Raw genomic sequence first — 26159 nt, 5'->3', positions numbered from 1 at the left:
AGCAAGTTACTTCCAGGCTGTTTGGCTACTCAGTGGCCAACATTTTAGGTTTCTGCTTATTCACTCCATTTAGCCACGAAAGTGGATGAGAGAGGAAGAGGGGCATGAAGTACTTTCTTCATTTTACAGATTTACTCAGGCTCTAAAATGACTTTGTGACTAAAGTTAACTGTTAGAAAATTTTTCCCTTTGCTTAACTGATTTATACTCTGCTTATTTCCCCAAAAATGTTAAGCTGATTTATCAATAATCAATAAATATGGATGCCAAGAGACAGCTTGTTATCACAAGTGCTGGCAAAGATTGTGTTGTCAGATCACTTGATTTTTACTAAATTAAAATATGCACTAATTTATTAGGTAGAAATAGTGTACTGTGCAATGGTCCAGCTGTAGTTTTATATTATTCTCCACCTTTATTTAACTCAAACTAATCTCTAAAGACTTTCAATTAGACAGTTATAAAAAATTGTCAGATATAAAGGAAGGATGTATTCTAAGAAAATTTAGAGGATTTTGCCTGAAGATTTGCATAGCTATTAATAAAAGTCTGGAAAGTTTACTTAAGTGACATGGGCTCTAGGTTTTCATCCTGTTGCATGTTCCATCATTCTCTGTATCTTGAATTTTTAGCTGGCCTCAAACCATTAGTGAGAAAAAGTTAAATGTGTGATTATTTTCGTGAGTAGCTGCTACTGATTTTAACTTGCTTTAAAACAACAAAAATCTGCTCAAAGATTCCCTACTCCATTTATGAATAATTTCATTTTTAAGATTATAGAGGATTATCCATAAACTTTGTACATTAAAAGTTCTTGGGTGATATGCATCATGGATACTATAGTTAATAGTATTATATTACATATATGAAAATTGCTAAGATTATATTTTAAAAGTTCTCATCACAAGAAAAAAATGTATAACTATGTATGCAGATAGTCATTAGTTAGATTTATTGTGATGCTCATTTTACTATATAAACAAATATTGAATTAGTATATTGTACACCTGAACTATCATATTGCTATATGCTAATTATACCTCATTTTTTAAAGTCCTTTGATTTGTGTAAATACATAACATTTCAGGAGACTAATCCAAGACTAAGAAATAAATATGGACTCAAAAAATTGAATTAGTGTAAAATGAGACAGAGCAATATGTTTTCTGGTTTCTGAAAACCTCTTTGTACATGATTCATTCAAGTATCTTCAAGGTATTAGGACAATTTCTTACACTCCCTCTTGACCATCCTCCCCTCTCATCTACGTGACTTAGTTAGATGGGGGCAGTGTTGGGGAGAAGGGCGTTGGAAGGAAAAGAGAGAGAAAATAAAAGTCCAAGATTCTTCTGATTCTAGTCACTCTTTACTGAAAAATTGCCCTCAGGGAGTCAGAAATCCTGTGGTCATGTTCCTTGACAATTTGGTCCCAAAGGGAAGAGTGGTGGTTATCCCAGCCTAACTTTATCCTCAGGGTGACCTGTGAAACAGAGAAGTGAAGTAAATTCAGTTACAATTCTAAGTGCCCTGCAAATAAAATACAGGAGGAAGTGAGCTAAACATCTGTGTATTTTGTAACCAGAAAAAGTTAAAACCCTCTTTATTTCTTCATAAGAATCTATTTCATAATCTCATCCTGTCTAACTGAGTAAATGAAAGCGGCTTTTAGCCATTCACTATTCTGCTTATGCAAATAGTAATGTGTCTTCCCCTACAATTCAAGGTGGGAGCTACAGAAATAATATCTTGACAACTGTATGCTGAAAAATTAAATTTTGTATCTTCCAGCTAAAGCCAATCATTTCCTGAAATGTTCGATTTCTATTTATACTGTTCTAAAATGAACCCTGATGAAATCTTTCTGATTATAATATTCAATTTTGTTGAGGCTTGTGGGGATGTATAAACAAGAAAATTCTGCAAAAATATGTTTTTTCAATATACATGTAAATTACAATTTTGGTTTTTAATAAATCTACATGGTCTTGCTCAAAGGTTATCCAAAGTAATTATTTCTGCTTTATTAGAAAATGTACATTTTGCCTTACTTTCTCTAGTAAAAAGTTTGCATGTTGATAAGGCATGGAGCAAAGGGAGCACTAAAAAATGGCAGTGTGTATATGAAGGACTCACTTTATTTGTAAAGATAATTTTCACCCAGATACTGGGAGTCTGATGCCATCTTCAACCCAATCTTGAAAAGTGCTCTTAAGGGAAGCATCTCAAGCTCATTCACACTGTGGTATAAATGACTGATAAGGGCTACTGGTAGCTTTAAGGGAAGAGAAGTTCCATGAAAAATTCTCTGTATATTAAAATAATTAAGTCATAAGCTAAAAAATTAGCTCTAATTTGGCTTTTTAGACATTGGGATGGATGGTGGTGGTGGTTTAGTCGCTAAGTAGTGTCCGACTCTTGTGAACCCATGGACTGTATCCCACCAAGCTCCTCTGTCCATGGGATTTTCCCAGAAAGAATACTGGAGTAGGTTGCCATTTCCTTCTCCAGGGGATCTTCCCAACCCAGGGATCAAACCCGCATTGTCTACATTACAGGAGGATTCTTTACTGCTGAGTCACCAGGGAAATCCAGACATTGGGATAGGCAGGCCTTTCTGCCTTTACTGGTGTGAGGAAGACAGGTTGCAGTGCATCTTTCCTATCACAGAAAAGAGGTTTAGAAGCACTGAGCTGCAAATATGGGGAGTAAGTAATAAGTATCTACTGTTTGTTAGCTTCTTTACCTACATTTATCACTCATAAACAGTTGGAGAAATGAGGGCTCAAAGAGATGAAGTAACTGCCCAAAACCAGTGGGTTTTGCAGTGAACTGGGGTTCTTTCTAATTATAGCCCCTACGCTTTCCGCATACTTCCACCCATTGCTGGAATTCCTTTGGTAGTGTCCCTGATAGATAGTAAATCAGACTCTGCTTTAATATTTCCATAGACTGGAGCCTTGAGTTAACACTGTGTGCATATGTGTTTAATTAATGAGCACCTGATGAGACCAGATCGTTAGTTGGGCCACCAAGAAGAAAAAAACTACTCAATTCAGGTGGACTGGTGTAAAGGTAAAGGCAGAGAACAATCTTCTCAGCCCCCTGCATGTGGGCCCATGACGTGTGGGTTTCAGGTTGCGCATTAAATATACACTACATGTAAAATTCCTGACACATGAAGCTCATTACATGTTAGCTCCCTTTCCCCTTGATCCTTCTGCTCTTTTACTTGAGAGTCTTTGTAGTATTTAAAAATAGCTGCTTTGTCCCCTCCTGGGCATCGTGCCCATACCTTTCCCTAGAATTGACTACAGAACTCTGCCCATACATAAAAGAAACCCATCAATGTGTGTTGAATTAATAATTCCTTTAGGAGGCTGAACTTCCCAAGATCTCTCATCATTTCTCACAGGATCTATGTTCACTCCTCACTATTCTGTATACCCTCCTCTCTCTCCAAACATTCCAGGATTCTTTGATACAGAGACCATCCTATTGAAGATGCTAAGGTGAACAACCCAGCCAGTGGCCATATCTCCCCTTATGGTGGAAGGACATCCTTCCAGGGCTGGACTTAGGAGTGGATGGCATCTACTTGTATATTGGAAAAGACCTTACATTTTTTCCCTCACCCTGTCAAGCCTGTACATTAGACATCTACCTTTTGGCCTATCTAAAAATGAAATAATGCAAGTACTTTTGCTAAAAGTAATACCTTTGATCTGTGCCCTGAAGGGAAATAGAAAGTGCAGAGGCTGGTTACAGAAATTATAGGGCTCTCAAATGATTATTACAAAGTGTGCTCAGATCTTGGAATAGGTCTGGTCCATATTAGGAAGCTGTTGAAACTAGAGAATATAGGGTTAGCATTCAGTGTGAAATAGGAAAGTTCTTAAAATTAGCCAGTTCTTAAACTAAGGCCACTTTGTAGGGTGTAATTTAGGGCAACCCTGGCCTACTACATTATCTGGAGTTCCTAGAGACTGGTAGGACAACTATGAGGTAAGAGTAAGGGTGGATGGCCTTTGCCCTTCTTGTTGGTGGGAAGCTAAGGCACAGGCTGATGCAATTATAGGTCCTAGGAATCAGCATGGAGCCCAGTAGTCCTGTCTTATACACATATTGTGCCTTGGGTTTCCACTCTGCTTTTCCTCTAAGAGGCATGGAGTGTTTTTTTATCTGGGCTGTTGCTTATTTTTTATAACTCTCCATGGAGAGGAGGGGGAGAGGGAGGGAAGAAGGGAGGGAAAGAGAAACATGATGAACTCCATTTTGCCAGATGGGAAAACAGATGTAACACAATCAAGAGGTTCACCCAAGGTCACCCAGCCCATGAACATAAGAGCTAGGCTTAATATCTTGACTTCAGTCATTCCTAATCTATTTGGTTGGCCAAAAATTTCATCTGGGTTTTTCTATTACATCTCACAAAAACTTAAATGAAAAATTTTGGCCAACCCAATACCAGTATTCAATGAGAATTAACACCTTCCATGTGGAAGTCCAAGAGAACTTTGTTAATTTTATAGCCTAAAATACATTAGACAGTATTGTGTCAAAAGATTATTATATAGGACAGACATGACCATGACATGAACATTTCATAGAGGATCTATTAGCATGAAGTTTTTAGACTTCTTAAATGGCAGTCTACTCTGGTATTCTTGCCTGGAGAATGCGATAGACAGAGGAGCCTGGTGGGCTACAGTCCATGAAGTCACAAAGAGTCAGATATGACTTAGCAACTGAGCACCCAGGCATGACCACCTACAAACACGTTCAAACCCCCTGTAACATCAGAACTCTAAGGTGGTTCAACCATCTCTTCATGGCTCTAATAAACATGTTGGCCATGCATGGCACTCTGTTCTTCCCCTAATATTTCTATTTTCTAGATCCTCCTCTGTGAGACCAATCTGTGGCTTAGAACAAAGGAACTAAGAGGAAGGGGCCCTTAAGAGACTTTATAAATCTTCTGTCTTCCTCTCTGGCTGGAAATGCCCCTGTCCTGTCTTCTCTCTGCTTGGTTCAACCTTGTAGCTTTGCAAAGCTGCGCCCTACTCCAAGCCTACAACCTCCAGGACTGTGGATCCCACAGAGCTAGAGTTGTCAATGTGCTGGCCAATAATAGGCCGGGAGCCTCTGTTGATCTTGGATGGCTTGTTTCCCAGAGCCGTGGAAGGATCCTCATCCATAGGCCCTTGCACTGGGATGAAGTTGTCTCTGTTGTCTGATCCCTATGTCTTTCCAATGAGGAAACAGAGACCCATAGGCTCGCTCACAGAATTCCATCAAATGCTCTTTCTACCATAGCAGAACATGGGAAAGAAGATCCATCGCCAACACTATCTGCTTATTTTATTTATTTACAGTGTATGTCTAGTACTCTGCCTTTCCTGCGTCTGTACTTCTGCATGTGGGTGCTCTGTCACTTTAAGAAAGCCCAAGGTTCTAAATCTGAAGTGTGGAAGAGCCAACCATGAGCTCTTATGTGGGTTCTTGCCCTTTGCCTTCAACACCAATGCAGAGGGGCCTGAGGTGGAAGATTCTCTCACTCCAGATACAGTTATGTAATGAAGTCAAAGGATGCTGAAGGGCATTAACACTCACTCTAATCCTGGAAAAATCTAGTGAGATAAGGAAACTGTTCTTATTTTACAGGTGGGGAAATGAAGGCTTAGTATATGGAACACCTTGCTTACAGGCAAATGTGTGGTGGAACTGGATTTAGAATCAGACCTCTCTGGGTTCTCTTCATTCTTGCACGTGCTTTTGCACTTTACCTACTCTTGCCTGGAAAATCCCATGGACGGAGAAGCCTGGTAGGCTGCAGTCCATGGGGTCGCTAAGTGTCGGACACGACTGAGCGACTTCACTTTCACTTTTCACTTTCATGCATTGGAGAAGGACATGGCAAACCTCTCCAGTGTTCTTGCCTGGAGAATCCCAGGGACGGTGGCGCCTGATGGGCTGCCGTCTATGGGGTCGCACAGAGTCGGACACGACTGAAGCGACTTAGCAGCAGCAGCAGCATCGCCTCTCATGACAATCTATGTTACTATTTTGGATGTTTCATAAACTTATATGTGTGGCTTCATAGTTTTTATACCTTCTACCATTTGAGATATTTTTCCCTTGAAGACATTTTTTGAGATTTATCTATTTGGGGCCATGTTGACGTGGGTGATTCATTTTAACTGTTGTGCCGGACAGCGAGTGTGTATATCCATTCGCGTCATGAACTATTAACGTTTGCAGCACGTCACTGTTACCAACTCTGCTGTTAAGGACATCCTGTTCAGGCCTCCGGGTACATGAGTTCCTCTTTTAAAAGTGGGTTTTTTTGGCCTTGGGTGTGTCGATCTTCACCTTTATGTGTATTTTAACATTGCTCTCCAAAGTGGTTTCAAATTTATACTATAGGCAGTAATATAAGAATTCCCATTTCCATATACTCGTCAACTCTTGATATGCTTCAACTTTCTATTTTTGCCCATTTGATATACAGGAAATGAAATTTTAATGAATTTCTAGTGCAGTTGATCTTCATGTTTACTGAACTTTGAGATTTTTTGCCTCTGGAAATTGCTTCTTCAGATCCTCCGCATATTTTTTCTTTGTTTTGTTTTTCTACTTTTTTTTATTGGTTATAGGATACTGATAATTAAAACCAGACATGAAAAATATTTTGTGTTTTAATTACAGCTTAATATTTTGCTTTTCACATTTAGATGCTTAAATTATTAGAATTAAAAAAAATTATTGAAGTATAGTTGATTTACAAAGTTGTGCTAGTTTCAGCACAGTGATTCAGTTACATACATATACATATATAGGTATATATATTTTTCAGGTTCTTTTCCATTATAGATTTTTATAAAATACTGAGTATAGTTCCCTGTGTAGAATTTATTTTGGGGTAGAATGTAGAGTAGGTGTCTCTTTATTTGGAAGGATCGCAAGTTGTTCCAGCACCATTTTGACTAGTCTGTCTTATCTCTAACTGGTTGTAATGCCATCTGTATTATATACCAGTTCCCATATAAATGTGGTGTATATCTAGACTTTATTCAGTTCCATTGATCTCTCTGTCCAAACCCATACCACTGCCACATATTTTTGTTATAATTGCTTTCTAAATAATTTTTGTTATCTGGTGTTTTTCTTCCTTGTTATTTTTTTTAATACTGTCTTAGCTATTTTTAGCCTTTTAGTCTTCCACATGAATTTTAGGATCTGTTTATCAAGTTACATACATACCCTGTAGAGATTTTGACTGGAATTGCATGGAATTTACAGTATTCTGGACAGAATTGACATTTTGAAATGGTGAATCTGCTCACCCATAAATAATTCTTCATTCATAGGTCTGCTTTCATATTTCTTTCCAAAGTTTTATAATTTACTTGGTATTAGTCATTCATTTATTTTTGTTTGATATAGTTCTAGCTATCTTCTGGTTATGATCACTGCTGTGAACAGTACCTTTTAAATGATATTTTCTAATTGGTTATTACTAGTGTTTAGAAACAATACTGAGTGTTATATATTGATTTTGCATTCAGCAAACTTGGTCATTCTCTTATTAATTCAAATAAGTCTAAGATTGTCTTAGATATTCCATATAGTTCAAGGCTGTCAAATTTGAGTGCCACTACCCATATGTGGCTACTTAAATTAAAATTAATCTTAAATAAAATAAGAAATTTAGTTTCCACCCTTCCTAGTTCTATTTTATGTGCTCAAGAACCATATATGACTATTGACTACCATATTGGACAGCAGAGATACAATAATAGAACTTTTCACTCATTGAAAAATATTCTATTGGACTGTACTGACATAGATAATACCTTTTTCTCTGAGAATATGGGAGTTTTTAATTTTCTTCCTTTTTAGTCCTTAAATATTTAATTTCTTCTTATTATAATCAGAACCTCTTGTTCAATGTTACTAGAAGTTATAATTGTGTCATTCTTGTTCTATCCTCAACTTTTAAAAATCTGCTTCGTATATTTTACCATTAAACAATAGTTGCTGTTGGTTTTGGGTAGACATTCTTGATGTGAGAAAGGAAATTCCTATCTCTTTCTCATTTACTAAAACTCTGATTAGGAACAATTGTTGAATTTAAAAAAAAATACATTTCTACATCTATTGAGATAACCATATGGGTTTCTGTTCTTATCTGTTGATAAAGAAAATTACATTGATAAATATTTTTAGTGTTAAATCATCCTTACATTCCTGAGATTAATTCTCACCTAATCACAGCATTTAGTTTGCAATGTTTTATTAAGGATCTGGACTATAATTTCAATTGTTATATTGTCCTGTCTACTTTTATTACCAGCAGCATATTAACTTCATGAAATATATTGGAATTTTTTCCCACTTTTTGTTTTATGGAACCCTTTGTATAAAATGAGGATTATCGTTCATTAAAGATTACTTAGCATGTGAAATGAAAAAGAAAGAGAAATGTTTGAAAGTAGATTTCTCTAAAGCTATGTTTCATTTAGATTTTCTGTTATTAATTCTATTTTGGCAATTCATTTTTTCCAGAGAACTGTGCTTCATTTCTGTTTGCAAATGTAGTTTTTAAATTTTTTTTAATATTTTCAAAATTAATATAGTGAAAGTAGTAATTTTGAAATGATTTTTCATAGTATTGGCTTCCAGCTTTTAAAAATCTCTGGTGTACCTGTGATGCCCTTTAATCTTCATTTATTTTTTAATGAAATATTTTGATTTATAATGCGCTAATCTCTGCTATACAGCAAAATGACTCAATTATACACATATATGCATTTTGTTCTTTAATTTTTAATGTGGTTTCTATGTTTTCCACTTAGCTTCTGCTTTGACATTTCTTACATCCTCCCATTGAGTTGATTCTCCCATCAGTTTTATTTCTCCCTTTTCTCCTTTGTTTACTCTTTCTATTCTTTAAGTACTTATCCTTACATTTAAAAAAATGTATTATTGCACTAACAAACTTTAAAATGAATTAACATCTCTTTCCTTCTGAACAACACAAAAATGTTATAAAAGCCTAATTGTAATCAACTACTCCATCTTATGGCATTATTATCTAATATTATACTACTCATTGTGCTTAATATTAGTGTTTTGAATAGTGAATACTTATTTGAATTTACTATCAATTACCAGTTTATTTGTTAATCATTACTGCATTCACCCTTTATTTTCTTTCAGATGCTGGCTTCTTTGTGCAGTAAAAAAAAAAAAAAAGCTTTCTTAAGGAAATTTTTCAGGAAGGTAGTCTTTGTTTGTCTGACTATGTCTTTATTTCACTCTCAAGCTTCAATGATAAATTCGCTGATAAGTTTTAGGTTGATGATTGGTTTTCTTTAGCAATTTGCAGGTATCATCTCAGTATCTTTATTATTGCTATTGACAAGTCTATTATTGGTCTAATTTTTGTCCTTAATAATCTGCATTTCTCTGACTACTATTACAAATTTCCCCTTTTCTCCTGAAACTTTACTATAATATGACTAGGAATGAATTTATTTTTTTTTTTTTTGTAGTGCCCAGGATTCATTGTTCATCTTCAATTTTAAGATTTGCAATTTTCACCAATTCTGGAAAATTCTCAGCTTTATCATCTTTTCTCTCCTCCAGACTCTATTTTTTTCTTTCAGAATTTCTATTATACTTGTATATATGCTTGATGCTCTCACTTTTTTCATTACCTCTCCCAACCACTTTGACAAATCCATCTAAACCTCTCCATGATGAATTTTGTGTAGTGCTCTCAAATCTGCTGACTCACTAATTCCCTATTCAGTTATATCTAGGCTTCTGTTTAATATGTTTATTAAGTCTTCTGTTTCCTTAATATGTTTTCATTTCTAGAAATTCCATTTGGTTCTTGTACTTAATTGCTTTTATTTTCTCTCCTTATGTGTTTATTTTTTTAATCTGTTTAACTGAAGTCTAACATATTTACAGTATTTTATGGTATTTTATTGCCATCATCTCAAGTTTTGGAGTTGGTAATCCTCCTGCTTATTTTATCCACTGCTTCATTCACAAAGGATCATTTCCTTTAGTGTTTTGTGAATTTGTATTGTAAGCTCTTTAGGAAGGTTTATTCTTCAGTGTGGGAAATCTTTAGGGCCCAAATTATGGCATTGCTCTTCCAGGACAGGTGTGCATTTGCTTCTGCTAGGTTGCCCAGGTATATCACCAACCAGAAATGATTACCATAAGGTGGAAAACTGAAAAGGAGAAGGCTGATGGGTGGGTGCAGTGGTGAAGAGCTCTCCACTCCCTTTCTCCCACCTGGAATATGTGACCTTGAGTGACTAGGAAACCCTATCAGTTCAGTTCAGTTCAGTTCAGTCGCTCAGTCGTGTCCGACTCTTTGCAACCCCATGGACTGCAGCACACCAGGCCTCCCTGTCCATCACCAACTCCCAGAGTTTACTCAAAGTCATGTCCATTGAGTCGGTGATGCCATCCAACCACCTCATTCTCTGTTGTCCCCTTTTCCTCCTGTCTTCAATCTTGCCCAGAATCAGGGTCTTTTCAAATAAGTCAGTTCTTCACATTATGTGGCCAAAGTATTGGAGTTTCAGCTTCATCATCAGTCCTTCCAATGAATATTCAGGACTAATTTCCTTTAGGATGGACTGATTGGATCTCCTTGCAGTCCAAGGGACTCTCAAAAGTCTTCTCCAACACCACAGTTCAAAAGCATCAATTCTTCAGTGCTCAGCTGTCTTTCTAGTCCAACTCTCACATCCATACATGACCACTGGAAAAACCATAGCTTTGAATAGATGGACCTTTGTTGACAAAGTAATGTCTCTGCCTTTTAATATGCTGTCTAGGTTGGTCAAAGCTTTTCTTCCATGTAGTAAGCGTCTTTTAATTTCATGGCTGCAGTCACCATCTGCAGTGATTTTGAAGCCCCCAAAAATAAAGTCTGTCACTGTTTCCATTGTTTCCCCATCTATTTGCCATGAATGATGGGACCAGATACCATGATCTTAGTTTTCTGAATGTTGAGTTTGAAGCCAACTTTTTCATTCTCCTCTTTGACTTTCATCAAGAGGCTCTTTAGTTCTTTGCTTTCTGCCATAAGGGTGGTATCATCTGCATATCTGAGATTATTATTATTTCCCCTGGCAATCTTGATTACAGCTTGTGCTTCATCCAGCCCAACGTTTCTCATGATGTACTCGGCATATAAGTTAAATAAGAAGGGTGACAATATACAGCCTTGATGAACTCCTTTTCCTATTTGGAACCAGTCTGTTGTTCCATGTCCAGTTTTAACTGTTGCTTCCTGACCTGCATACATATATCTCAAGAGGCAGGTCAGGGGGAAACCCTATGCTTTCTCCAAATGAGGCTGAATCTCTTCAAATCCTTAGACTCTGAGTCAGTATCAGCTGAAGAAGGACTTCCCTGCAGTCTTCCCCTTATCAGCAGTGAACATGAAGGGCCAGACTAACTTGGGAAATTCCAGAGTTCCAAAGGACCTGGGGAGAAAAGTCTGTTCTGAGTCACTGATCTAAGGGCTGCAGACTCATAAAACCACATTTGATTCTTTCAAAAAATAAACTCTGTGATCCCTGAGTTTTAATTTTGTCCCAGAAAACTTGCTATTTTCATTACTTTTGAAAGGGAAGTATTTTCGTTTTTTACTCTCCAGAAGTATAGCTGCTTAGTTTTTAGTGACAAAGTTTGTTGCAACATGTTCTCATTACTTGACAAGAAAGGAGAATGTGGGATGAGAGCAGAAGCTGGCTCCTCCTTATTTATCAGCCTTGTGATGCAGAGGACTCATAATATGAGGACTATGAGGGAGGGAAGCCTCATAGAAATGAGATCACAATCCATAGAATCAATCAGGATGTAAAAGCACCCAGTAGTCTCTTTATGCATCTAGTGGGCACTTTATTTCATGTCTAAGTTAGGACTGCTATGTTCACTGACCCTGCAAAGCAAAGCAAATGCTTTAAAAGTAAATATGCCAGAATGTGCACCCCACCCCCTAGCCATCTTGATAGCTGATACACTCTAAGCTACACAACCAGGACAGTCAATCAAGACCAAAAAGGACCTGAGGGCTTAGTCCTCATCCTAGAATAAGTCTACATGGCTTAATCTCTTTCTTTCCAGGAAACCTCCCCCTAAATCCTATGCCTCTATCAACAGGTAGTTTAAAGAAATTGGAGTGTACTGCTGTAACGGACTCTTAAGCAGCTGTTAAAGATTATGAGGCCAATATTCATATGCTGATATAGAAAGACTCACTAAGCTTTTAAAATGAAAAAGCAGGTAGAAAATATTCCCATTTATATAAAATGTACACACGTTTAACAGGATACACCAGAAAATATTGTTGTTAGTTACCTGTAGAGAATAAAATATGAAATCTGGAGTGAGAAGGACACTAATTCTCATATTTTATCATATGCCCTTTATAACTGAAAATTTTCTACATGTTAATGAATATTTTCTTCATTTCTCTGCTCCCCATAAAAGAGCTCACTCAGCAGAATTTATCTCTTCCAAGTGATTTAGGGAGTTGCTCAAACTGTTCTGAAGAACACTAGTTCTGTAAAATGCACGCAAGAACTACGTGAAAGAAAATGCTGTCCTTCCCAAATACACTTTGGAAACCAAGCTAAGCAGTTTTCGCAACTGTAGGAATTATTGGAGCCTTTAACCTTCACTGTAAATCTCTAAGAGGGGACTAGAATATACAGCTGTCCCCAGACTAACTTGGTGAGAACCATTTTGTGAGGAGCGTCTCATGGAACTGATGATCCATGGAACATACGTTAGGAACTGCAAGCTCTGGAATGAAACTAAGACACAAATCAGGGCTCTAAACCCTTCCATCTTCAAGGATCTTCCAGATTGAGAGTGACCTGAAATATACTTGACTCTGAATGAAGTGAGAATTGTCTTCAGCAACCTCCCATCCATACCCATCACACTCAGCCCCTTATCCTGATATGAACACACACACACCTTAACAAATTATCCATTAGTTTCTTATTCTGACCCCTATTCTGGCATTATTTAGGGTGAGCTGAGGGAATGAGCGACTGGGTGCAGATCAGAAAAGGAGGTCACTATTCTTTTCAGCTTAGTGGAAATAGTGGAGTTTAGCCACCTCTCATTTCTGAGATCTGTGTTGGTTCTGGGTACTCTTCTACTTAGAGAGCTGTAAGATTGGCCATTTGCCCATTCACTTGGTTCTCAAATCTCAGATTCCTCTCTTTTTATGAGCCTGTCTTAATATCATCTCTTTTGAAGTACAACTGGTTCTTAGAGGTGATTGATTGTGTTCTGATATTATCTCAGGTTACACGCCACCCAATACTTTATTTTTAACCAGAATGTCCAGATTTCAGTGTAAGTTCTTTGTGACTATTTTTGTTATGAGTGAGAAAGTTTTATTTTCCAATTGGAAATCTAACCAACTGGAAAGCCGTGCATAAAGAGGCATTCTGTCCTAATAAAGAAACCAAGTAACCCCAACGAGATAGCAGCAGTTGTCACAGGAGAAACACAGGACTGGGAAGCACAGAAGTTGTCTCCAGATTCAGATTCCGTCACTTGTTAGCAATAGGATTTTTTGTTAAGTCATCCAGTTTTTCACTTTTTAAATGGGGATTTAATATTGGGAGGAATGTTGTTCAGTCACTAAGTTATGTCCAACTCTTTGCAACCCCATGGACTGTAGCATGCCAGGCTTCCCTGTCCTTCATTATCTCCCAGAGTTTGCTCAAACTCATGTCCATTGAGTCAGTGATGCTATCTAACCATCTCATCCTCTGCTGCCCTCCTTCTCCTTTGACCTTCAATCTTTCCCAGCATCAGGGTCTTTTCCAATGAGTCAGTTCTTCGCATCAGGTGGCCAAAGTATTGGTGCTTCTATTATGGAAGTAATAGAACTGAGACACTTTGTCCATTGTCTACATGCTGTAAATGCTTGCTCATTCACCCATTCAGTGGCCAAAATTAAGTACAATCAAACCTGGACCTTATTGCTTGCTGCCTCTGTGAATGTGAGAAATTCTCTTGACCTCTTAACCTCTCTAATCTTTGTTTCCTTATATGTAAAGCGGAGACAATAAGAGGAGCTGGACTCATTGGGTCCTCGCGAGAATTAATGGGCTAATATATGCTATTATACTCAATAAGCAGTATTTGTTTCTGTTGTTTTACTATTATTATTGCATGTTCCAATAGACAAAGTCACATAAAATAAATAGGTATATTAATATATAGACAGATGGAGTAGGATGTGGGACTTCTTCTGGTAATAGACACCTACAGCACAGGCTGGAGCACCTAGGTTTGCCGAGACCAGAGTCCTGACAGGTGGGGATTTATTCTTCTTCCTCTCCAGGGACAAAAGACAGAATGCTTACAGGGAGAGGAGACACTCTGACAAGCCCCCAAAATGCCTTTCTTCTCAAGAATAGGACTGTATTTTTTGGTCTTCCTATTACTTAACCTACTTAGATAAAGTTTTACCCATAGTTAGTCCTTCATTTGAAGATGGCCACAGATGATTCCTCCAGGAAATGGGAGGCTGTCTTGCATCTCAGGCCAGGTTTGCTAACACCATAGTGTCTGTGGGGCCAGAAAGTTACAAGCCCCAAAATCTAAGTAGGTTTATCTTCCTAGGATTTAAGATGGTACTCAATATCCCCAGAGCTTATTGAAACCAGACAGGTAAGATATCTGAGTGAAATGGGCCTGGTGGAGTTAGGAAGGAAGTGGGCAGTGTACACCATGTCTTAGGGGGCATCTCGTTTGCCACTCAGACCATCTCCACTGTGTCTAAGCAGGAATGAGGTAAAGCTTCAGCAAATATTACAGTTTTGCAAGAATGATCAGAAATCCATATTTCTATGTGTAATTTTTCTATTTTTAAATACTGGCAGCAATTTCTAAAAATCACCATGTGGGCCAAACAAAGCACATCTTTGAGTCAATCCTATTTAAAGGCAGTCTTCAACCATGGCCCACTAGTTTGTGACTCTGCTCCGAAGGTGTCCTGAACCACATTCTACAAAGACAAAATATTCTCACCAGGAAAGCACAGATGGAGAGATTGTTGAGGGTCTAAGCCTGCTGTCTGATGTTACTTGTTTACAAGAGGATTGGCTAATAGAAATCTAAGTCCTACATGCAAGACTGTGTTCCTTTTCTCTTCCACATCCTACCCCCTGGCAAAATTGGTTGAGGCAATAGTGTAAAAATCATTTTATTTCTGGCAATATCAGAAGATAAATTTTGATCTTATATTATCATAGTCAGGTTCTGCATGAGATCAATCTGTTATACGCTCATATGATATATTAATATATCTCAGATTTAATGTCAGGCGGCTCAATAATTGGGGGTATTAATCAAGTAATTCAAAAATCTGAGGAGACTTCAATGTCAAATTTTCTATTGTTAGTAAGGTTTACAAAACTACATCCCCATGTGCACTTTCCCTAGGCATAAACACTTACACCATTCATGAGTAACAAGCTTGTAACATAAAACTTCATACAGTTTTCATGATTCTTAGCAGTTCCCAGCTCCTAAATCTCCTACTGCTCTGTGAGCTTTAAGAGGCCCTGCGTCTGGTTTTTTGCATCCCTCCTACACCAGGCAGCATGCATGGCACTTAGAATTTTTAAATGTACATGAACAGAGAGGAATGGATGAAGAAAAGTGAATACCAAATCTCAATGAGAGGTATTTGTAGATTTGGAGATCTTTGTTTCCTACAGTTTGATTTTTTTTTTTTTTTTGCATTTCTTTTTTTCTATTTTTTAATTTAAATATATATATATTTATTTAAAATTTTTACAATGTTGTGTTGATTTCTGCCATACAGCAGTGCAAATCAGCCATAATTATACATACACCCCTCCCTCCCTCGCCTGCCTCCCCACTCCCATCCCTCCAGGTCATCACAGAGCACCAGGCTGGGCTCCCCGTGCTGCACAGCAATTTGGTTTTTGGAAAGACAGACTTGTGAAATACAAATCTGGACAAATGACTTATTTGGCTCAGGCACAGTCGAGGGCTGTTCATGGAAGTGAAGGAACATCAATTTTGGATGGAAATGTTAATTTGGGATTCAAAAAGATATTTTCACTCGCTGTAAGTCCTTGGGTAAATTACTTAATTTCTTTGGCCTCACGTTTCAGTTTTTTTCCCCCTTAGGTTTTTATTGGGATTAAATGAGATTATTTATGTCATATATATATATATATATGAGGAGTGTATGTATACATATCTGATAAAAACATATACACTCACCCACCTACACACAAAACACTTTACTAAAAATATGTGTTGCCACAGATATGTTCTTTTAACACAGACTTCTGTTCTATGAATATTTATATCATTTTATGACAAATTACCTACGGAAGAATATTTTCATTCAAAATATATCCCTTACCTATTTCCAGGAAGACCTGCAGCAATATAAGGGGAACAGTCACACATGATTCCTGTTCTTGTATCACACTGCTGCTGCCCACAGTGGGCACAAACTGGCACCACTGGGTTAAAGGAGGATATTGGCTTCCTAGACAAGTATTTTAAAGCACTAGCCAGGTATGCTTTGAAGGTACTAGAGCACTTTGGAATGGCCACCTGGCTTAGTTCTTTGGCTCTGATTCAGTAAAAAGTATTAAAGGGGCACGTGGGGCCTGGACAGAGAGGTGGAATTGTTTGACTTCTTGAGTCTAGTCGTTGCGATAGGTTTGAATGCTAAATAAGTGCCCTAAATGTTGGCCAGCTCCACAAGAAATCCACGTGGCTCATGAGTGTGGCTTGTAAGTGTGGAAAAGGCTCACTCCACCGTTCTCTCAGCCAGGAGTGGACAGGCTTGGTCAGCATCAGGGGGAGGAGTGTGTCTTTAGCTGATGACTACAAGACAGGGAGACGCTGTGAGGAAAGAAACAAGCAAAAGAAAACAAGAGGAGGAAAGGTTTCACTCTGCCTTCAGGTCTAATTTCCCCTGGTGAGCATTTGGTCATCTAGTGGAAGCTCTCTCTGCAAGGGGAGTTAAAAATCAAGCACGCAGGAATCAAAAAAATAGGTTGTGCACAAACTGAAAAAGTTGCACTTAATCACCAACATGTCTCATTGATCTCTGAGAAAGGAAGGGAAATGGGGCTGAATAGGATTTTTCTCTAGGTCATGGGAAGCTTCAGCAATAAAGTACAAGTGTTGGTGTTTTTCTGAACCACAGTGACCACATATGTTGTCACCAGAAAAGCCACCTGTCCTGTCACAAAGAGAAGAATCTATGAGGAGGCTTCCAAATGAGCTTCAACCTCAGTACTTTCTCCTCAGACTGTATCTGGTCTACAGGGAGGCCTTTAATACTGGGTGGTTTGGTAATAGATGACTGCTGCCTCCAAACCCTTCCACATTCCCAGACAGTCTTTATTCTCAGTATGCAGATAGGAGAACTGGTATCCCCATCTTACCTCCTGTGGAAAACCCAGTGTCCTCCCTGAAGCTTTCTGTGAATTCTTGGGGACCTTGCTTGCTTCTGATGACTTTTGCTCTGTCCAGTATGTAATGGTTAGGAGCACAGCCCTGTGACTAAGACAGGCCTGCCATCAAACCCTGCTTCTGTCTCCCTTCCTTCTATGATGTAACATTGGGAAAATTGCTTGGCCTTTCCCAATCTCAATTTCCTCATCAATAAAATGGAGATAATAATACTTCCCTTTCAGAGGGATCCTAAGTTAATGGGATGATGATGAAATAATACTGTACCTGTATTACAGCACTTAGCATAGAATTGGCACAAAGCAACATCAAATAGATGGTAGCTAGTATTTGTATTCTTTTACTCACAAACCCTAACCAGATGAGCAAAGATAGTCAATGTCTCCTTCAGCCTTTACTACAAATTCCATGACAATGTTTCCCAAGGAGTTTCTTTCAACTTTGAATATTTTCAGGAACTCTATAGGCTAGAAACTGTTTTTTAGTATCCATTAATTCTGAAAATACTGAAACACAAGATTCTAGAAGGTATGACCTGGGTGACTGGGAATGACTGGGGTTACTTCACTCACCAATCTATCTTTTGTAGGAATTCTGCCTTTCAAGTGTCTTTCTTCCTTTTCCACTGAAATCCTTTCTTCTACTCCTGCCCTGCAAAGACCCTGATAACAATAGTATTCACCCCTTCTATTTTCTTCTTCTTTTTTTTCTTTGTTTTTTTTTGTTTTTGTTTTTGTTCTTTTGGCCATGTCATGCAGCTTGCAGGATCTTAGTTCCCTGACCCGGGATTAAACCTGAGCCCCAGAAGAGAAAGCACCAAGTCCTAACCACCAGACATCCAAGCACTAAAGCTTTGCCAACTGTGAAATGACCCATCTTTGGAGAGTAATCACAAATAGGCAAAACACCTTGAAGATATAAGACATGTTAATTTTTTCCTTCTTTGGACAATGTTGATGTGCACAGGAAATCACAGATCACTTGTGACAACTACAAAATTCCCCAGTAATCCCTGGCCCCAGAGTACACGCATTTGCCAACATTTTACCAAGGAACCATCAACCTTCATGAACCGTTTTTCTAAAAGGGCTCAGCTTTTATATATCAAGCAAATCTTTTGGGCGTCTTTTAGGCACTGTGTCTTCTGTGCTAGGAATATCTTGGTTAGCACTTTGAAGGAAACAGTAGATACAAAGGAGATTTGAGAAGGGTCATATGAAACAAAATCTGTGGACTCATGAGTCTTTGTCCTCACCTCCAGCGTTTCAGTTTCTGGTAATCACTTAATCATGGGAGGTTTCACACTGTGTCCAGTAGTCGGCCTGTCACAGGATTCATGGCTCAGCTGGGAACTTTCCAACAGTCTCAAGAGGTATATCTCAGAAATTACACCTCCCACTTTTTACATCGTGCCCCCAAACTAACTTTTTCTCTTGAAAAGGCATTTTGGAGCTTCTCCGGTGGTCCAGTGGTTAAGAATATACCTTGTGATGCAGGGGACTCGGGTTTGATCCCTGGTCAGGGAACTAAGACCCCACGTGCCGCAGAGTGACTAAGCTCGTGTACCTGCACCTGCCGAGGCTGCACACTGCAGTGCCCACGCGCTGCGACCAGAGCCTGCACGCTGCAGTGCCCACGCACTGCAACCAGAGTCCTTGTGCCACAGCAGAAGATCTTACATGACAGAATGAAGACCCCACGTGCCGCAACCAAGACACAACCCTACGTTAAAAAAGAAAGAAAAGATATTTCAGGCAGGATTTTTTCCCATTTCTGCTTAGATATTTTAATATCTTTTATAAATACTGTTTGAGCACAGAATATAAAGAAGCACAAGTGACCTGGTGGGCATTATGGTCTTGGTGGAGTGCCATAAGGCAAGGTGGGGATAACATAAAATGACATTGTAAAGACATGATGAAATAAGCAGGAGAGGTCTTTGGGGGCTTCAGTTGCCAGAGAAAAGCCCTACAGAAAAGGTAGCATTTTAGCTCAGTGTGAAGAATAGACTGATATGGGCTGGGGAAAATGCAGAAAAGATATTGGGCTGGAAGGGATGGCGTGAGCAGGTGTGCAAAGGTGGAAATGAGCGTCAAGTTCGAAGGACTCAAAGTGAATGGGTTGCCAGCCTGACTGATGGGGAGATTTATTCTTGGGAGAACACTGGGCTGAGAATCATGAGGCATGGCACCAGAGAGCCCTGAGAGCCAGGCTGAGGGGTTGGTGCTGGTACTTCCTGAGCAGTGGGTGTGGGACAGTGTGCAAGTTGGACTTCATCTAGCATGACAGCTGAGTGGGGAGATACTGGAACTGGGGACACAGGCCAGAACACACAGAAGGCCCCACAGAAGCCCACAGAAGAGATATGGAAATAATTGACCATGGGTGAAGAGAGAGACGAGGAAAGAGTACCAAAAAAATTTCCAGAACATGTGGCTTTGGTGACTGAGAATGACTGAGGGTACCTCACTCACCAGTCAATCTTTTGTAGCAATTCTGCCTTTCAAATGTCTTTCTTCCTTTTCCAATGAAATGCTTTCTCCCACTCCTGCATGCACAGATCCTGATAGCTATGGTATTTACCCCCCTCCTCTTTTCTAGTCTTGCATTACTACCAAAAGCACTAAAATCTTGCCAGCTATGAAATGACCTCACTTTGGAAAGTAATCACAAATATGCAGAACACCTTCAAGTTCTTGTCATTTTCCCACTTCTCTTCTTTCCACAAATTTTAATCTCATGTTTGGAATGAAATAACAGCTATTTATAATTTTGGTCATAGATGTTTTTTCTCTCCCATTTTTATTGCCAGGCAGTGAGTTAGGGGTTAAGTCCATGAGTCCCTTTGCCTGAATGTATTCACCTTGAATTGGGGTTTTGCTTTTGAGTCTATACTAAAGGCAATAATATCCTTCACCTATTATTGTCCTTTGTTGTTTAAATAGTGCCTTCATTAAGGTTGCCCCATTTGAACCTTTGCTGAAAATTCTTATGAAACAAGGCAAACAGGTATTATTTTTTAATAGATGAGCAAGCTGAGACTGAGAAGTAACATGTGCATTTACACAGACACCAAGTGTCATAATTGGAAATAACACCTAGGATCTGGGTATTTAATTACCTTCAATATACTAGATGCTATTGCAAAGTCAAAGAAGTTCATTACATGATCCTGAGTCTTATAAAATTGGGAAAACCAGGCATTAATATGTGAATAGCTGAATTACATCCTGTGGTTAAGTGACCCACTAGATGGCAACAGAAGCAATGAACAGAAGGTATGTGATTAATTACCATGGCATAATATGATGGCATAATATGCTATGATGTACAAACAAGGGAGGATTGCCTACAAAATAGAAAATATTTGCAAACCCTATATCTGATAGGGGGTTAATATCCCAAATAGGCAAAGAACTCATACAACTCAACATCAAAAAACAAATGTGCATTGAGGTTTGACAAAAAACAACAAAATTCTGTAAAGCAATTATCCTTCAATAAAAAATAAATCAAAATTTTAAAATGTGTATAGGACCTGAAGAGACATTTTTCCAAAGAAGACATGGTCAGCAGACACATGAAAAGATATTCAACATCACTAATCATCAGGGAGATGAAAGTCAAAACCACAGTGAGACGACCCAGAGGGATGGTACAGGGAGGGAGGAGGGAGGAGGGTTCAGGAAGGGGAACACGTGTCTACCTGTGGTGGATTCATGTTGATATTTGGCAAAACCAATACAATATTGTAAAGTTAAAAAATTAAATTAAATTAAAAAAAAAAAAGAAAACTATGATGGCATAACCAAAAAAAAAAAAAAAACCACAGTGAGGTGTCACCTCACACCTGGGAGAGGCTCTCATCAAAAAGACAGCAAATAACAAGTGTTGGCAAGGATATGGAGAAAAGGGAACCTTCACGCACTATTCATGGGAATGCAAATTGGTACAGCCACAAAACAGGATGGGGGTTTCCCAAAAAATTAAAAATAGAACTACCACATGATCCAGCAATTCCATTCCTGGGTATTTATCCAAAGAAAATAAACACTAATTTGAAAAGTTATATGCACCCCTATGTTCATTACAGAGGAGCCTGGTAGGCTGCAGTCCATGGGGTTGCTAAGAGTCAGACATGACTGAGTGACTTCACTTTCATGTTTCACTTTCATACATTGGAGAAGGAAACGGCAACCCACTCCAGTGTTCTTGCCTGGAGAATCCCAGGGACGGGGGAGCCTGATGGGCTGCTGTCTATGGGGTCGCACAGAGTTGGATGCAACTGAAGCAGCTTAGCAGCAGCAGCAGCATGTTCATTGCAGTACTAATTACCATAGCCAAAATATAGGAACAACCTAAGAGTCCATCAATAGATTAATGAGTAAAGAAGATATGGTATGTCTATGCAATGGAATACTACACCACCATAAGAAAAGAATGAAATTGTGTGATTTGTGGCAATATGGATGGACCTCAAGGGTATTATGGAGAAGGCAATGGCACCCCACTCCAGGAAAATCCTATGGGCAGAGGAGCCTGGTAGGCTGCAGTCCATGGGGTCGCTAAGAGTCGGATATGACTGAGCGACTTCACTTTCACTTTTCACTTTCATGCATTGGAGAAGGAAATGGCAACCCACTCCAGTGTTCTTGTGTGGAGAATCCCACGGGTGGGGGAGCCTGGTGGGCTGCCGTCTATGGGGTCGCACAGAGTCAGACACGACTGAAGCGACTTAAGCAGCAGCAGCAGCAGCAAGAGTATTATGCTAGGTAAAATAAGTCAAACAGAGAATATGAAATCAAAATAAATGAACAAACATAACAAATAGAAACAGACTCAAGGATATAGAGAGCAAACAAGTGGTTGCCAAAGGGGAGGGCAGTGGAGGGATGAGTGAAATAGGTGAGGGAAATTAAAGAGGTACAAAGTTCACATTACATAGTCAGTAATATTATAATAAATTTGTATAGTGACAGATGGCAATCAGACTTGCAGAGATCATTGTAATGTATGAAAACAATGAATCATTGTGTTGTATACCTGGAACTGACATTGTAGGTCAGTTGTTGTTGTTGACAGTGTTGTAGGTCAATTATACTTAAATAAATAAATATTTTTTAAATTACTGGGGAGAAATAAGCCAAGGTTTTATAATGTCTGTTCATAGATAAAGGCACTGTGATTTTTTTCTTTATATTTTTAAATATTCCTCATATTCTTTCTAAGAGAGAATTTAGAGAATTAGAGAATTCTCTAAGAGAATCTGTACAGGATTTCAGTCTTAAATAAAAAACATTTTTAAAGGCTTCAAAAAAATAAGGGAGAATTGTGCCCATTCATGGGCTCTGTGTTTTAAGAGAGGTGCTAACAACCTTGAGCTTATCCCAGGTGAGACTCATTGGGATCTGAGGAGCCCTAAGGATCCAAGATGAAGGGAAAAACATTCAGCAGAAAAAAATTCATGGAGGACTTTTCGTTCCCTCCACTTAGTGGAATGCCTGGTGTGTAAAAGATGCTTCTTCTCTGAGGTCCCAAGACTAAGCCAGGAGCTAATGAACAGAAGTCACCAGATAAAAGACTACAACTTCATGGAAGGAAGGGCTCCCCAGGCACTGGAACACCAAAAATACATAGAACAAGCTACCTGATGTGGTAATAAGCTCCCTGTTGCTAAAGGCAACCAACATGGGCCAGGTCAATGGTTATTTAAGATGTTGTAGTTTGTGTGCTATCGAATTCAGAAGCAACACAATCATGGCTGAGAGGTAGCATAATGCAGGGATTAAGAATGCAGGCTCTGGAGGCTATACCGTGCTCACCCCCTGGAATCTGGCTAAGCCACACAGAGGCCATGTGTAGGTGTATTGGCCACCATCCCAGGTGAGGCATCAGTTGCCTGCTGACATCAACCTCTAGGCATGTGACTAAGTGAGCTTTCAGATAATTCCAGTCCTTCAAGTTGTGAATCATCACATCTGATACCAACTGGAACAGAAATAAGATGCTCTACCAAACTTTGCCCAAATGACAGATTCACAAGCAAAATAAACATTGCCATTTTAAACCACTAAGTTTGGGAATAGTTACATATCACTGAATAACTGGAATGCAATGTTTATGTGATGTTCTGAATTCCCATTGATCTTCAAGACCACTTAACAGGTTCTGAGTCAAGTAAAAGGAGGTATTATTTTCAGAAAGGGAATTGGGTACCTTGGGCTAATGAGAGAAGAGAAGGTTTGGTGAAAGAATTGGGAGAATATGAAAGAGGATTTTGGGCAGCACAGTGAAGACTAGATCCATGGCTTTGTAATACCCTCCCTCCCCTACATGGTTTTGTGATTTTCTAAGTCTTCTGGAGAAAGTAGGTGCTGGATCCTGGCATGAAGATAGAAGAGACAGTGGAGGTCTGTGGATGGCAGGCACAGAAGGAGTGGTGGTAGACTTGGGAAACACACCAACCAAGGAAACAGAACAGATTAGCATACTGACAGAATGTGGTCCACTGGAGAAGGGAATGGCAAACCACTTCAGTAGTCTTGCCTTGAGAACCCCATGAACAGTATGAAAAGGCAAAATGATAGGATACTGAAAGAGGAACTCCCCAGGTCGGTAAGTGCCCAATACACTACTGGAGATCAGTGGAGAAATAACTCCAGAAAGAATGAAGGGATGGAGCCAAAGCAAAAACAATACCCAGTTGTGGATGTGACTGGTGATAGAAACAAGGTCCGATGCTGTAAAGAGCAGTTTTGCATAGGAACCTGGAATGTCAGGTCCATGAATCAAGGCAAATTGGAAGTGGTCAAACAGGAGATGACAAGAGTGAACATCGACATTCTAGGAATCAGCGAACTGAAATGGACTGGAATGGGTGAGTTTAACTCAGAATACCATTATATCTACTACTGTGGGTAGGAATCCCTTAGAAGAAATGGAGTAGCCATCACAGTCAACAAGAGAGTCCAAAATGCAGCACTTGGATGCAGTCTCAAAAACAACAGAATGATCCCTGTTCGTCTCCAAGGCAAACCATTCAATATCACAGTAATCCAAGCCTATGCCCCAACCAGTGATGCTGAAGAAGCTGAAGTTAAACTGTTCTATGAAGACCTACAAGACCTTTTAGAACTAACACCCAAAAAAGATGTCCTTTTCATTATAGGGGACTGGAATGCAAAAGTAGGAAGTCAAGAAACACCTGGGGTAACAGGCAAATTTGGCCTTGGAGTACAGAAATAAGCAGGGCAAAGGCTAATAGAGTTTGGCCAAGAGAACGCACTGGTCATAGCAAACACCCTCTTCCAACAACACAAGAGAAGACTCTACACATGGACATCACCGGATGGTCAACACCAAAATCAGATTGATTATATTCTTTGCAGCCAAAGATGGAGAGCTGTATACAGTCAGCAAAAACAAGACCGGGAGCTGACTGTGGCTCAGATCATGAACTCCTTATTGCCAAATTTAGACTTAAATTGAAGAAAGTAGGGAAAACCACTAGACCACTCAGGTATAACCTAAATCAAATCACTTATGATTATACAGTGGAAGTGAGAAATAGATTTAAGGGACTAGATCTGATAGACAGAGTGCCTGATGAACTATGCACAGAAGTTCGTGACATTGTACAGGAGACAGCGATCAAGACCATCCCCAAGAAAAAGAAATGCAAAAAAGCAAAATGGCTGCCTGAGGAGGCCTTACAAATAGCTGTGAAAAGAAGAGAAGTGAAAAGCAAAGGAGAAAAGGAAAGATATAAGCATCTGAATGCAGAGTTCCAAAGAAGAGCAAGAAGAGATAAGAAAGCCTTCCTCAGCGATCAATGCAAAGAAATAGAGGAAAACAACAGAATGGGAAAGACTACAGATGTCTTCAAGAAAATTAGAGATACCAAGGGAACATTTCATGCAAAGATGGGCTCGATAAGGGTCAGAAATGGTATGGACCTAACAGAAGCAGAAGATATTAAGAAGAGGTGGCAAGAATACACAGAAGAACTGTACAAAAAAGAGCTTAATGACCCAGATAATCACGATGGTGTGATCACTCAACTAGAGCCAGACATCCTGGAATGTGAAGTCAAGCAGGCCTTAGAAAGCATCACTACAAACAAAGCTAGTGGAGGTGATGGAATTCCAGTTGAGCTATTTCAAATCCTGAAAGATGATGCTGTGAAAGTGCTGCACTCAATATGCCAGAAAATTTGGAAAACTCAGCAGTGGCCACAGGACTAGAAAAGGTCAGTTTTCATTCCAATCCCAAAGAAAGGCAATGCCAAAGAATGCTCAAACTACAGCACAATTGCACTCATCTCACACGCTAGTAAAGTAATGCTCAAAATTCTCCAAGCCAGGCTTCAGCAATACGTGAACCATAAACTTCCAGATGTTCAAGCTGGTTTTAGAAAAGGCAGAGGAACCAGAGACCAAATTGCCAACATCTGCTGGATCATGGAAAAAGCAAGAGAGTTCCAGAAAAACATCTATTTCTGCTTTATTGACTATGCCAAAGCCTTTGACTGTGTGGGTCACAATCAACTGTGGAAAATTCTTAACAAGATGGGAATACCAGACCCCCTGACCTGCCTCTTGAGAAACCTGTATGCAGGTCAGGAAGCA

General features: G+C 39.1%; 1 protein-coding gene across 2 annotated transcripts in view; it reads left to right on the top strand.

The window, feature by feature from the left end:
* AQP9 (aquaporin 9) overlaps window positions 1-26159 on the top strand; it is a 48494-nt gene that overhangs the window by 493 nt on the left and 21842 nt on the right. The gene's annotated exons all lie outside the window — the stretch shown is intronic.

The sequence above is a fragment of the Bos indicus genome, chromosome 10 (assembly GCF_029378745.1).
Source record: "Bos indicus isolate NIAB-ARS_2022 breed Sahiwal x Tharparkar chromosome 10, NIAB-ARS_B.indTharparkar_mat_pri_1.0, whole genome shotgun sequence".
Taxonomy (NCBI): Eukaryota; Metazoa; Chordata; class Mammalia; order Artiodactyla; family Bovidae; genus Bos; species Bos indicus.
The sequence above is the reverse complement of the archived record's forward strand: the minus strand, read 5'-3'. Positions and strand labels throughout refer to the sequence as shown.